Source organism: Nyctereutes procyonoides, unplaced genomic scaffold (genome assembly GCF_905146905.1).
Source record: "Nyctereutes procyonoides isolate TBG_1078 unplaced genomic scaffold, NYPRO_anot_genome, whole genome shotgun sequence".
NCBI classification, from domain to species: Eukaryota; Metazoa; Chordata; class Mammalia; order Carnivora; family Canidae; genus Nyctereutes; species Nyctereutes procyonoides.
In genome coordinates this window covers 15,325,366-15,339,843 of record NW_026575033.1, presented here as the reverse complement: position 1 = coordinate 15,339,843, position 14,478 = coordinate 15,325,366, and the positions used below count along the sequence as shown (strand labels likewise).

The following is a 14,478-nucleotide window of genomic DNA, read 5'->3' as shown; positions in this document are numbered from 1 at the left end:
AAACATGAGAAAGAGTATTCCTTTTTTTTTTTAATTTTTTTAAGATTTATTTATTCATTCACTCAGAGAGAGCGAGGAGAGAGGCAGAGACACAGGCAGAGGGAGAAGCAGGCTCCACGCAGGAAGCCCGATATGGGACTCGATCCCGGGTCTCCAGGATCACATCCCAGGCTGCAGGCGGCGCTAAACCGCTGCACCACCGGGGCTGCCCAGAAAGAGTATTCCTAAAAGACAAGCACACAGAGGCACCTGGGTGGCTCAGTGGTTGAGCATCTGCCTTTGATTCAGGTCATGATCCCAGAGTCCTGGGATGGAGTCCCACGTTGGGCTCCCTGAGGGGAGCCTGCTTCTCCTTCTGCCTGTGTCTCTGCCTCTCTCCCTGTGTCTCTCATGAATAAGTAAATAAAATCTTAAAAAAAAAAAAAAAGGACAAGCACACAAATTTAATGCCATCTGATGGTTCTTAAAGGAAGCTAGAAGGGAAATATGAGGAAAGAGAAGCGTTTGCAGTTCTGTTTAAAATGGATATTGGAGGCTATTAAATTATCTAATTGGACAGATTTTCAAGAGTTCATTACAATTAAATCTTTTTTTTTTTTTACAATTAAATCTTGAATTGTCAAATTTTACAATATGCCAGAAGTTACATTCTTGGCTGTTACGTAAGTTTACGATCAAGAAGTCTAGAGATCATTGCTCTAGCATATTCTTATTCTCGGAAAACTGGTCATCTATGAAAAATATCTGATTGCCTGTTAACCATACACACCCATCCCTTCGGTGTTCTGCAAAGAGTGTGGAGAGAGAAGGGGGCAAGTGACCTCATCTTTCCAGAGACCACACTGGAAGTACCCCACCCACTGGCAAAAAGAGCACCGGGGCTGGGCTGTGGGGCCCCAGCCACGGCTGCGTTGTGCTCTTCCCAGGTGGCTTTGGAGCCTAATCCCTTTAAGGCTGGGAATGCAGTCATTGTGTCCTTGCTTTTTTTTTTTTTTTTTTCTAACCATTGTTGGTGACCAGGTTCACTACAGAGCACCTTGCAAATAATAATGCCTCACAGGTGTATGGCAATGGATTCCCCTCTATTTGCAAAGATCTTTGAAGGACCCAATACTCCTTGAATGCGGAGCCTTCTCTTTATTATTCTACTCCATTAGGCGTGTTTTCTTTTGTTCTCTACAAGCACCGAGCTTTAACTTCTGGAATATTGAATTTCATTTGCTTCTCTCCTTCCCAAGGCTACTGAAATTGGTTGCTATCTCAACTGCTTACCCCACCCCCTGTTCTTCTTCTGGTCATGGTGAATTTGGATCTGTAAAAGCCTTGTATCGGCGTCAATTATTTTTTTTAATAAAAGATAATATTGGTCTTGGCACCAGGGCTTGTCAGAAATGCTCCCTTTTGCTTTCCCTGAATGAACGACTTGCTCCTAATTATAGAGCTCTTTTCTGTTGCTTTCTCAGGCTGAGTTCAGTCTGGTGTGAACATCTTTTCCTTGGCCTTTCTGGTTCATGCTCTGGGCGTTATGTGGAATGATCACATGCCTTGTCACTTCTTCTTGTCCAATTCTGAGGACATGCTAGAAATACTTGTTTTGATAAATCTACTGAGCCCGGCTCTTCATTAGTCTACTGTTAGCATGGGGCTCCCAGGTGGCTGGTCAGCTTGGATTTTGGCAGAGGACCCAGGATTTCCCCTGGGACCACGTTAGGCACACCTGTTCGACATCAGCCTCTTGTTTGGGTGGAGGACACGGGCATTCTGGGAGGCAGGGCAGCACACTGACAGCACCAGAGGCCTGGCCTGGGACCCTGCTGGCTGCTCCACATGCCAACCGCACAATCTCAGGGCCAGACCTCCCTGAACCTCAACATCCCCATTTGGAAAACGGGAAGCATAACTCCTACCTCATGAGACTTAATCAAGACAATGCTTGTAAAATACCCGATTTAGTGTCTGATACCTAGTCAGTGCCCAACACTTGGCAGCTCGCATTCTGAGAGTGCATCCAGCAGAAGAGTCATGACTTAAAAGGGTTCCCATTCCATTTAGTGAAAACTATTAATGTAACTCTTTCCTCAACCAGATGCCATGACCTCATATTTCACTAATGTCACTTTTTGTTATATTTAAAATTCTCAACTGGAGGCTTTTATATCCTCCTTTTCTCTAACTTGCATAATGAGTTTCTGTGGAACTCAAAAATTAAAGTAGCATTTGCTTTCTTTTAACTGCTCTAAGCAAAATCATTTGTTTCATTTCTGCAATTTGAGTCTCCCTTTCAAAGGCTCGATTTTGCCGATTCCCCCTGGGGTTTCCTTTCATCAGCGCATTCCCAGAGTCCCCCTGCCTTTTAGAAATCACAGGATGCACTGGTCATCGTGCGCATATTCAATTTTCCAAGAGGCGGCTGAGCTTTCTCAGCCTCTGAGATTGGCTCTTCTCAGCTTTCAGCTTTAGTTTCTCTCAGCCTGAGGACCCTTTGGATTCAGGCCTAAGAACATAGTCACACAATGTCAGAGTATTAGCATTAAGTGGGCGATGTCCCTCTTCCTGCCTCTCGGCCTCATTTAGAAAAACAAGAGAAAATAAATCTAATCCCTCACGGTTCCCTTGCACAGCACCACAGCCGGAATGTTATATGATTTCAAATTACTTATTAGAAATATTCCTATGGGTATCATGTTGAGGATTACTTTTCCAAGGTTATTATAGTGCCTGTATCGTTAGGAAAATGAGGTGTAATTCTACCTGCTATCTCATTCCAAAGGCTTCCTCTACCTTTGGACAAGAACCAACTTCCAAGTCAGGGAGTGGGACATTTATCTTCTGTTTCACCCTCGCTTCCCGTCACATTTTGGATGACAAGCTGAGGGTGGGAAAAAAGGGCTTTCTCAAACCATTTGCTTCTAATAATAGAGTGCAGGCTTATCTCTTCTTTCAAAAGAGCTGATGTGACACCCAGAGGGAGCTTAGTGATAGAAAAGGCCAGCGCTGAGAGTGGAATTGTTCAAAGTTGTGCACTTGCGCTCATTTGTGAGCGGAAAACAAGGCAAATGCTTGTGGAACTAATTCGAGGCAAGGCAATGCAACTGCTGGTGCCAGGGGGCTGCACTCACAGAGACTTGATGGCAAGGGACCTAGCGAATCCCTGGGTGACCTTGAGCAAGTCACTTCACTTCCCAGAGTCAGAATAGCCTTCCTCTTATCTGTGGTTTGTGGGACTGCGCACGTGTACGTGTATCAATTACCTGCATTTGAGTTTACCTGAGGCAAATCTTTCAAGTTCATTGACAGCCCTCACCATTTAATTATTTTCCAAGTTGACAGCTCCCTCGTTCTGCAAGAAACACTAACATGTTAATTCCTTACTTTCCTGACATGTAGGTCTCTTTAGTTCTCGCTTGCTCTACCTCATCGCTGCTGGGAAGCCCCTTGCAACATAAATTACACTCCCATTCTTGCTCCAGGGACATTTGAAAGGGCAGTACAGCTTTGCCTAAAACCTTTCAGAGCCTAAGAGACAGCCCAGTTTTCCACCCAGGCTTTATTGAGGTATAAACAAGAGAGGAGACGGGCAAGGATATCTCTCTCTAGCACCTTCTGAGTCAGTCTTCAAAGCAAGATTCCTTGCTTTGCTGGAAGGGAATGTTCACAGAATTTTAAAGCCCTGCTTTTGAAGAGAAACACAAACCCATTTCCAAACCAAATACCAGTGAGTTTTGAATAGCCTTCTCTTCTCCTGGTGCAGAAAACTGACTGCATTGCATTGACTTCATTTGCATTCACACATTTTTGTCCTTTGAATTTGAAGGATGTAATTGTTCTCTGGCTCTGCAAACAGGCTGATTTTGACCTGTCCAAAACTAATAAATCATCCTTGAAAAGCTTTTGGAGAACCTGAAGAGATCAACCACATTTGTTTTACTCTCATGACTAAGTCTCCTCAGCTAAAACAAAGTAAGGACATTATGCAATTATTTAGAAGAAATTTTGGGACCTTTGGGACAGTCAATCACATAATTCAGGCAAAAGTGGATTTGGGGCCTTGACATTTGCAGATAATTGTGCAACCCTCAGCTGTGTGAGCTGGTCCTGGGAGAGCTCACACCTTCGATTTGCCCCTTTTTTCCCATTCTGCTTCACTTTGTGCCTCTTGATTAGCAATAAAATGAATAAATCACACAGAGCCTGTCTGGCTTTTATGAAATACGCTAAGAGAAACGAATACAAAAACTGTAAAATACCAAACCAAAGGTGTCCTCCCCAACCTTATTTCTCATTTAAAGAAAAGAGAGAGAGAGAGAGAGAGAGGGAGAAAGACTCGTTCAGCAAACATGAGCTTCGAAACTAAGGCACAGCCCAGATGTTATTAAGTATAAATATTTATAAGACCCATAAAGATCCTGGCTAAGCTCAATTTTGCCTTAATGTGGCAAATGTTTCAAATTCGGCTCCTTCGCTGTTTGAAGCCTTTAGAAGGCAGGATACAGTAGAAAACGCATTACTGCTGGGGAGAGCCAGGGAGTTTCTCTTTTATGTTTTATGACCAGTTTTTCATTGAGGGGTATTGCTTTTCTCAGGAATCACTTCTCAAAGTCTGTCTTTTCCAAGAAGACGAAAGAGGTATGTTTGCTGTGGCCACGAATTCAAGGGCACTGAGTGAGGCCCCCACATGGTGAATCGTGCATCCTCCATGTGAACGGGTGGAGGAAAGCCAGGTTCTTTGTTTGCTCCCCATTTCGGTTATCATGAAACATAACAGCAAGATCCTAAAAGCCTCAGTGTGGTCACCCGTTCAGTGGGTATGATAGGCATAGAGGCTATGATTCTGTGACGAAACAGTTTAACAGTTTGAACTACATGATGGTTGGGGCTCCAGATTCTTGAACAGGGCTTGGTGTACAAAATTGTTATGATTTTTAATCTATTTGTTTTATGGTCAGAAAAATCATCCGCCCTCGTGTCTTGTCCATCTATGAAGCACGCAGTGCCTTGCTCTCTAAAATCCTTTTGGTTAAACACGTGATGTCAAGATAACACATAACCACCTGCTGCAAAAAGATTTATTACTTAATAGGATGATTCGTCTGTCTATGGGGGTGAAAAGAACCCCTTAGAGTAAGTCCTAATCTGTGAAGTAATTCTTACTTCATTGAGAAAGTCCTGATGCTCTTTCAGCCAACCACCAGCAGCCGGGGTCAGGACCCCATCTCCCCACTCTTATGATAGGAGGCTTTCCTGTTTCTGGGAGCTCAGGAAGGGAGGCCCAAGGCCCTTCCCCAGCACCTGGCCTCCGCAGTTTCTCGACAAGTTCTCCAGGCATGTCCACACCAGCTCCACCCAGTTCCCTACCTCCATTCTCACTGTTCAGCTCTTTCTGGCTCTTGAACTTGGCAATTAATGTTGACCCTGGGTGCACTAATCTCCCCTGTGGAGGCCTTCATCTGCTGGACACATCTGGCAAATGCTCCGTGGTGCTTACCTGGATTCCTGATTAATGTAGATGTAAAGATTTTATCAAGGCTCCTGGCGGCTGGACTTCAAGATGTAATCACAAAATCAATCCACATAGACTAACTGGGCATAGACTCACTAAGAAGACATCCCACAATGTCAGGCACTTAATTAAGGCACTCTGGCTCCCTGCCCCACATTGATTCTTTTCTTTGCCTAACAGGTGATGCTGCTCCTCTTAGGTGGACATGCCCCTCTCTGCTAGAGACCACCCTGCTTTCGGAGCCTTGCAGTTTGTAGGAAGACCACCAGGGGGCAGCTGTGCATCATGCCCACTCCCCAGGGAATGGACCAGCAAGGACCCACAAGATCCCTCTTGCAGTGGCAAACCCCCCCCCCCCCCACCCCATCAAACTTCAAGAGGCAGCTCACAGGGCCTGTAACATCTGCTCCGCCGCATTTTGTTTGCTGAGCTCCATGATTCTTCTCTTAGCTTCGGGCATCTACTGAAGATACACAGAGGCTCCTCTCTAACCCTCTCTGGGCACTTGAGTGGACAGTAAGGCAGAGGGATTGCCTGACCCCTGGGCTTTCAGCCTCCTGTTCTGGCCTTAGCATCTGGGAACACGGGCCAGGTTGACTTGCTTGATATCGACGTTTCCTACTGGAAATTTGAAGACTTCAGAAATCGAGGTTATTAACAACGTAAGCACCTTGTGAAAAGTAGTGCAGATCCGAGATTATCAATTTACTGCCACTAGACGATCTAGAGCTGAGTCTGTCAAGCCATTGCCTGGCTTTGATTTGTCAGGCTCATCTGCCGTGATTTTAGCACATTATCATTTAATTCTGCAAATATTTGCCAGGCATTGTGCTGGGGATATATTCGTCATGCTCCAGTAATTTACAGACTAGTGAGGGAAGAAAGTCAAGTCAACAGGCCATTATGAAACAGGGCGTTTTGGCAAGAGCTTAGGGTCAAGAGCTTCCAAAATCAGGCACTCTCCAACTGAGTCCTGGAGGATGAGTCACCTAGCCAGTCCTTTGTGGCATCTGAGTAGCCTGGGCCAGAACCAGAATCTGGCTATAGAGGAGCAATTCTCATCCCCTGTAGCAACAAGGGACAGTCAGGTTCTGGAGAAGCTCAGACTTTCATTTATTCATTCGGCATTTCCTAGAGTACCTACTACATGCCAGGCAGCAAAACAAGTCTAAAATAAGCCAGGCTGGGCAGCATTTCTCATCACATAGGGAGCCTACTCACCCAGTGGTGCCCACATTAGACACCAAAATCCTGAGTCCCAATAGTCAAGTAGAAGCCACCCAGTCCTGGCCTAAGAGACAAAGCATCCTGCTCTTCCTCTGGGTCCAGGCCATCGGCTATCCTGGAGGATTGTCTCTACTGGGGCTGGCATCTTTGACATGGCTCCCCACTACTGTAGCTAGAGTGAGTCTCATCCACAAAGTCAGTGATCTACAAAATACAAATTTTTGAATTTTTTTATAACTTTATTTCTATTTCGAGTTCCTGTTCCACCTGATGGTCAGAATCAGGTTTTACATTTGTTCTGGATTTCCTTTCTCCACTTTTCCTGGAGTAGTGCTGAAGTTCCATGAACTTGGTTACATTGAGGCAGGAGGGTTTGGGGGCAGGGTTAGGGAATTTAGTCCTTGAGTCATCTGTCTGGTCTGAGGTGTCAGCTGAGCCTGTCCACACAGCCTCTCAGGTCGAGGCTATTTTCACTGATGAGAGACATAGAAATAAGCTTTTTCTGCTGCTCTCATGGGGTCCAGGCACACCTGAAAGCTCTCTTTGGGGTCTTGACTTTTAAGACTGTCCAGGAAAACTATCAGGGCCTCCTCTGAGGTGGGCATCCTCTGAGGCAGCCACCCTGGGACTCCATTCCTATTCCTTGGGAGCATTGTTTTAAGAAGCTAGAAGGGGAAATCCTTTTTCATTCTTGAGGTTTTTCTCTCAGAGAAATTTCCTGTACCTTTAGGTCTGCTTTGGAAGCACGAAACAATACTCTATGGGTTTAGGCTTCGGAAAACCAAGGTAGGAGGCAGTTATTCCTTCTACCTTCTACTTTTTTTTTTTTTCTTAAAGAAAGTGCTTATTTTCCTTCAACTTTATTTCCATTTTCTGTTTAAGAGTCTGTGAAAGAACAGACTCTGAACAGTTCATACCCTTCCAGTGGCCTGAGCAGTGGAAACTGCAGACCAGCCTTCAGTGGTAGGCTGGACACTTCGGGCTGCAGTAGGGAACTACTAGACAGGCACAAGAGGGCACTTGTGCCATCGGACTAGCCTGTGACCTTGGGTTCAGTAGCAGTAAACCCAGGAGCTGGAACAGTCCATTCACCCTGAAATTCCTCCTTGGTCCAGGCCTTCTCAGCAGCAGCCTACTCTTCCTTAATCTTTTCAGGATCCCTTTAGAAATAGACATCAGGCCATGACCACTCATGGTTGTTCAAAAGAGACAGTGCCATGCACACATTAAACTTCTCCAGCCAGCACCCAGCACATCAGACCCACTGAGTGAACTCCCTTGATGTTGCATGGATGGCAATGTCTGCAGAGCATCAAGGAGAGTCCGCATCATACAGAGCAATGGGAGGCAGGTTAACCTAAGGCGCCTGTATTGAGAGGCTAAGGAAGGTTGGACCTAGTCGGTGAGGGTTCCAGGAGTGAAGTGGCCAGAAGTAGGAGCAGATCCCACAGCAGCAGCAAAGCTCAGCACAGCCTGCTGGCCAGTAGTCCTGGAGGATGTGACAACTGACATCAGCTGGGTTTTCAATGGCAACAGCGGCTCAAGCTGGGAGCAGAAACTTCTATTTATGACATACATGCCATCTCTCTTCTTTTTGTAGACATATTCATCTATTTGGAGGTCACGGTTGGTGCCATTTAGGTGGACAGCCTCCCCCTTTCGGTTGTAAGACATAAAGGGCTCCAGACATTGTGAAAGATTCCCTTTATGTTATCAGGGGCACCCAGAGCAACACTATATGGACCCCTCTCTGGGTACTGCAAAAAGGTGTCTTCCACACCTTGTGGCTGTGTGGTCTACCTGGCCCCAGGAGATGCAGAATGAGGGGAGATAAGGGAAGAAGGAGGATTACCAGGAGAGAGATTTTAAAAAACAGGTAATATGTCCACTAAAATATCAAAGATGTTATTGTACCACATCAAGGCATTTTTAATCCTTGCATAGACAAAGTTCCAAGTTCATTTTAAGAACAGTGTTTCATCTATTGGCTCTGTGTGGCTCCAATGTGCTCTGCAAAAAGGTTGCTTCCAGATTTATTTCTGCTCCCCCAAACCTATGCCTGTCTCTCTGATGGTAAGTCTCCCAGCACCAAGGCAACAGAGGGTTAGATATAATATAGCCTGTTGGAAAGGCCTCAATGCCAGAGAAATTTGGGCTAACCAGATCCCTACAACCCTCATCTCCCCCAACACTTCTCTGGGTAAATCAATCACCACACATTTGTAGGCTACAGTTATTTGGGAATGTCACTATGCAGCTATCTCACCACGCAGCCCTCCATCCCCACAATAAAGAGAATTGACTAGTAGCAAACAGTAGAGACTCTTAAGGATAGAGAACACACTAGGGGTTGATGGAGGGAGTTGGGTGAGGGATGGGCTAGATGGGGAATGGGCATTAAAGAGGGCACTTGTTGGGGATTCCCAGGTGGCTCAGCGGTTTGGCACCTGCCTTTGGCCCAGGGCATGATCCTGGAGTCCCGGGATCAAGTTCCGCATCGGGCTCCCTACATGGAGCCTGCTTCTCCTTTGTCTGTGTCTCTGCCTCTCTCTCTATCTGTGTCTCTCATGAATAAATAAATAAAATATTAAAAAAAAAAAGAGGGCACTTGTGATGAGTACTGGATGTTATTTTATTTTTTATAAACATTTTATTTATTTATTCATGAGAAACACAGAGATAGGGTGGCAGAGACACAGGCAGAGGAAGAAGCAGGCTCCATGCAGGGACTCCCATGCGGGACTCGAGGACCACACCCCGAGCCAAAGGCAGGCGCTAAACCACTGAGCCACCCAGGGATCCTATCACTAGATGTTATATGTAAGTGACGAATCACTGAATTCTACTTCTGAAACCAATATTGCACTGTATGTTAACTAACTAGAATCTAAATGCAAAGTTGAGGGCAGCCCGGTGGTCCAGCGGTTTAGCGCCGCCTTCGGCCCAGGGCGTGATCCTGGAGACCTTGGATGGAGTCCCACGTCAGGCTCCCTGCATGGAGCCTGCTTCTCTCTGTCTCTGCCTCTCTCTCTCTCTGTGGGTCTCTTAGGAATAAATAAATAAAAACTGTTTAAAAAATTAAATACAAAGTTGAGAAGCACAAAAACAGAACAAAAAAGATTATTGACTATGCTTGGGGCACCTGGGTAGCTCAGTGGTTGAGCATCTGCCTTTGGTTCAGATAGTGATCCCGGGGTCCTGGGGCCGAGTCTCACATCCAGCTCCCCACAGGGAGCCTGTTTCTCCCTCTGCCTATGTCTCTGCCTCTCTCAAAGAGCTTACAGTGCAGGAGAAAAGGACACATAACATGTGTTCTGATGTAAAAAAAAGAAGTTCAGTTTTGAACTTGATCGGCAGAAATTTCTGGAGCTAAAGATGGAACCAGTAAGATATAGATAATAATTCGACATTGATAGGGGACAAGATCATTCCTACCAAGAAGAGTTACTATAATGAGCACTCCATGTCCCAGGCCATGTGATATCCTATGTTTTCATATACATTATCTCTTCTAATGAGGTTGTTGTTGTTATTATTATTATCCCATATCAAAAGTAAGAAAACTTTACAAAAGTTAAAGAACTTGCCCAAGGCCTTGGAGCTTAAGTGGGGATGATGAGGGTCAAGGTCAAACTGAAGGACTCAGAATCCAAGCTCCTAACCAGGGTGCCGCACGTCTTGACCAGACAAGTTTTCCTTCTGTGTCTCCACCGTTCATTCTGCTGTGAACAACTGAGAGAAGCAGCGCCAGCAACATCATTTGTGGCTCAAGATCTCCATAGCACCACGCACACCTGGCCTGCAGTTAGTGTCATTGACTGCCTGACTTTTTAAATCTCCACAATTGTGGTGTGGCTGTGAAATGTTACCTGAGACATGAACTTAATTCCACAAATTTGCATTGAATATCTAAAGCAGGCAGGTGTGAGGGTGGGATTCAAAGATAAGTAAGACATGATCTCTAGCCTGAGGAAATTTCTGACATGTGTGGGAGGAAGTGGGAGAGCAAGGAATAGAAAAACAACTCAAACCAGCTCTGTGCCATAGTGCAGGCACTGGGAATCTTCTGAGCCCCCAGCCAGGTCACAAAGACACGACCACCCGTGAGCAGCCTTGGGCAGCCTCGATCCAGGACTGACTTCTCCATCAGGCACAGCAAGAAGAGTGCCTGGGACCCATAATATTATAAAGGGTCCTGAAAATGTCTTTACTTTTCTTTTAAATCAGAAAAACAATACATTTGATAATAGGAATGACCTCAGCCTGGATTATATACTTGTCTTATGCCAACACAGACATTTAAAATTTTTTATTTATCTATTTAATTATTTATTTAGTTTTTTTTTTAATTTTATTTATTTATTTGAGGGGGAGAGCAGAAAGCACAAGCAGGAAGTAGGAGGAGAGAGGGGCAGAGGACTCCCACCGAGTAGGGAGCCCAACGTGGGCATCCATCCCAGGACTCTGGGGATCATGTCCTTACCCAAAGGCAGATGCTTAAGCTTAACCAGACTGAGCCCCCAGGTCCCCTAATTATTTATTTATTTACTTAACTATTTACTTGTTTATTTGCTTACTTACTTATATGGAGGTAGGAGCTCATGAAAGCAAAAGTGCCCACAGCCCATGAAAGTCACGGCTCTACTGTGGTGGCCAAATTAGATGTTCAATGCATACTGGATTTTATAAGGTACCAAAAACTGTACTTGGCTCTGAAACTTGGGGCAATGTTTTATCAATGATCATACCATCTCAAGGTCCAACACAGAAGAAAACAAAGTTGGAACCATGAAATTTTGTCCTTATAAGACCGATGAAAGAAAGAAAGATCTAAACACCAGCATCCGGGGGATCCCTGGGTGGCTCAGTGGTTTGGTGCCTGCCTTTGGCCCAGGGCGCAATCCTGGAGTCCCAGGATGGGGTCCCACATCAGGCTCCCGGCATGGAGCCTGCTTCTCCCTCCTCCTGTATCTCTGCGCCTCTCTCTCTCTCTCTATGTCTATCATAAATAAATAAGTAAATCTTTAAAAAAAAATGGGATCCCTGGGTGGCGCAGCGGTTTGGCGCCTGCCTTTGGCCCAGGGCGCGATCCTGGAGACCCGGGATCGAGTCCCACGTCGGGCTCCCGGTGCATGGAGCCTGCTTCTCTCTCTGCCTGTGTCTCTGCCTCTCTCTCTCTCTCTCTCTCTCTGTGACTGTCATAAATAAAAAAATATTTAAAAAAAATAAAAAAAAATAAAAAAAAATAAACACCAGCATCCCCTTCTTGGACCCCAAATAGCATCACTTTGTGTCCCAAATCTTAGAATTATTTGGAATCAATTGCTAAGAATGGGGCCCCATCTCTCTCCCTGCCCTAAGGGAGGATGCAAAGTGCCAAGAGCAAAAGCCATATCTGGAAACACGTACATTTGATCCACACTGGTGGCTGAGAAAGGGAAGCTGCCCCATCCCACCTGCTCCAATTCTGCTGCTTGTCAGTGGGCACAGGAGGCCTTGCTGGCTTCTGGCTGGGGAGTCAGACTCAGAGGAGGCACCAAAACTGGAGTCCAGAGCACTGGGTGGTCTGAGGAGGAGGTGACCATGGAGAGGGGGATGCACTCTCTGCCAGGCCACTGGTACCAGAGGTGCTGGAAAGGTAGGGCAGTCAGTGGAACCCAGAGAGCATGGGCTGCCCCAGAGGGGTCCTGATCCCCAAGCCCCTCGGAGGATGGCCCTGGGTGTTAAGCTTCTTTCAAAGCACCACCAGGACTTGATGGAATCAGGGTGAGGGCAGTTAGACGACATCTGTGAAGGGTAAGATGAGACAGTGACTCATGCTTGCAAATACTGACCGATTCCACCTCATACCTGAAGCACAAAGTGACATTTCTCACCCTTTCCCCAAATAAATCTTTCCTGCACTGCATTCTCGGTGGACCTCAAGGCCTGTCAAGGACTTGGCCCTGAGCTCATTGAAACCACAGTAGATTGCCAAGTTTTGCAGATGTTTGCACTGACTGCTTTATGTTTTGCAATATTCTAGAGCTGTTCCCAAGTGACGTTTATCCATTCACCAAGTTAATGCTTAATAAGAATGATCTACAAAAGTTGACAGTTCCAAGAGATGAGGAGGAGAACCACCTCCAATGAGAGGGGATTAGCTGAATGAATGAATGAATGAATGCAGTGCTGTTACCTATATCTTGAGGTGCAGAAAAGGCAGCAGTTCCTAGGGAAAAAAGAGGACAAGTGTTTATTTATGGACACACGGGGCATGTTTATTTTTTTTCAGAAGTGCTATGAGACCCCAACTAGGCTGGGAATGCTCCTGCTGAACCAAAGCAGCAGAGTGGAGATGAATGTGAAGATGAGCTGTGTCTGAACTCTACAAGGTGGGCTTTTCTGGAAACATGTATCAGTTCCATAGCCAAAGAGGGGTTAGTTCTCAGGGCAAGAAAAGTTGGATTCACTTTGAAGGAAGCAGAATTATCCCCAGCTCCAAGACTTGAAACACAACCTGTTTGACTCTATAGCATCTCATTGAAAGTTTGAAAAATCCTGCCGGTGTCCATATCAGTATCTCCACAGAAAGGTAGAGAGTTAAAGGGTTTCCTAAAGGTCAACCGACAATTTAGTGGCTGATCTGGGATTAAAGGACTGGTCTCTGTTCCTTCCCAGCGTTTGAGTGATGTATAAAATGTTAACTGTGCTTTATTGCTGTGATGCGCTGCATGTTTCACATGTGTCTCTAAACCTCGCCTCGATGCTATAGGAGTGGTATTATTATCTTCATTGCAGGATGGCAAAATTCACGCTCTGGGAGAGATTTTGCAACAGACCTGGGGTCACAACCTGTTCAACAAAAATATGAGGGCTCCGTTTTGTGCTAAGCCTGGGGCTTCTCAGATACCAAGCAAAGCAAGTATAATCAAGAAGAAGAAATTACTGAAAGGCCTCAGTCAAAGTAAATTGTATTTTAAATTATTTTTTTTTAAGGCAAAATAATCATTTGGTGCACTGTGGGTTTTTTTGTGCTAACAGGCTGAATTCCATGTAGAAATGGGAGAAGAGCCGTAATTGCTTGGAAGGATTGCAGATGTACCCAGACTCATTTTATTAATTAAGCAGGCCTGGATGCTAATTCAGTTGCTATGCACCAGAGCTCTGGGGAAATGCATGCAGAGGCAGAACCTTGAAGGAGATTTATATATAATGCAGGTGGGAATTTTAGAAGAGGAGGGGAGGAATGCGGTTGCACAACCATGTTATACAGCACAGAATCAAGTTTCTTAATAGTGTCCATGGACTGTGCTACCCCCAGCTCCACGCCAGCTGGATGGAGGACATGTAGAGGGATGTGGACAATTATAATAGTAAATATAATAGTAAGAAACTATGTTATTTTTTTTAAGATTTTATTTATTTACTCACGAGAGACACAGAGAGAGACAGAGACACAGGCAGAGGGAGAAGCTGGCTCCCTGCAGGGGGCCTGTTGTGGGACTTGATCCCAGGACCCTGAGATCACGCCCTGAGCCAAAGGCAGATGCTTAACCACTGAGCCACCCAGGTGCCCCTAAGAAACTATTTTTTAAAAACCACAATTCCGGACCTACCCTCTTTGTAGGAAGCCCAGCCTGCCTCAGTTTCCCTCCCCCAGTAATGATTGGGCCCGGGGACCTCTCGCAGGCTTGCTGTCTGGCGGTGGGCACCAGCTCCCCGCTGCCCCAGTTCTCCCGAGCCGCCGCGCTGCTGCTGCTGCTGCTGCT

The 14,478-nt window shown here is 45.7% G+C and overlaps 1 pseudogene; it reads right to left on the bottom strand.

The window, feature by feature from the left end:
• Positions 1-7,638: 7,638 nt before the first annotated feature.
• Positions 7,639-8,401, bottom strand: LOC129504516 (40S ribosomal protein SA-like; annotated as a pseudogene).
• Positions 8,402-14,478: the final 6,077 nt, after the last annotated feature.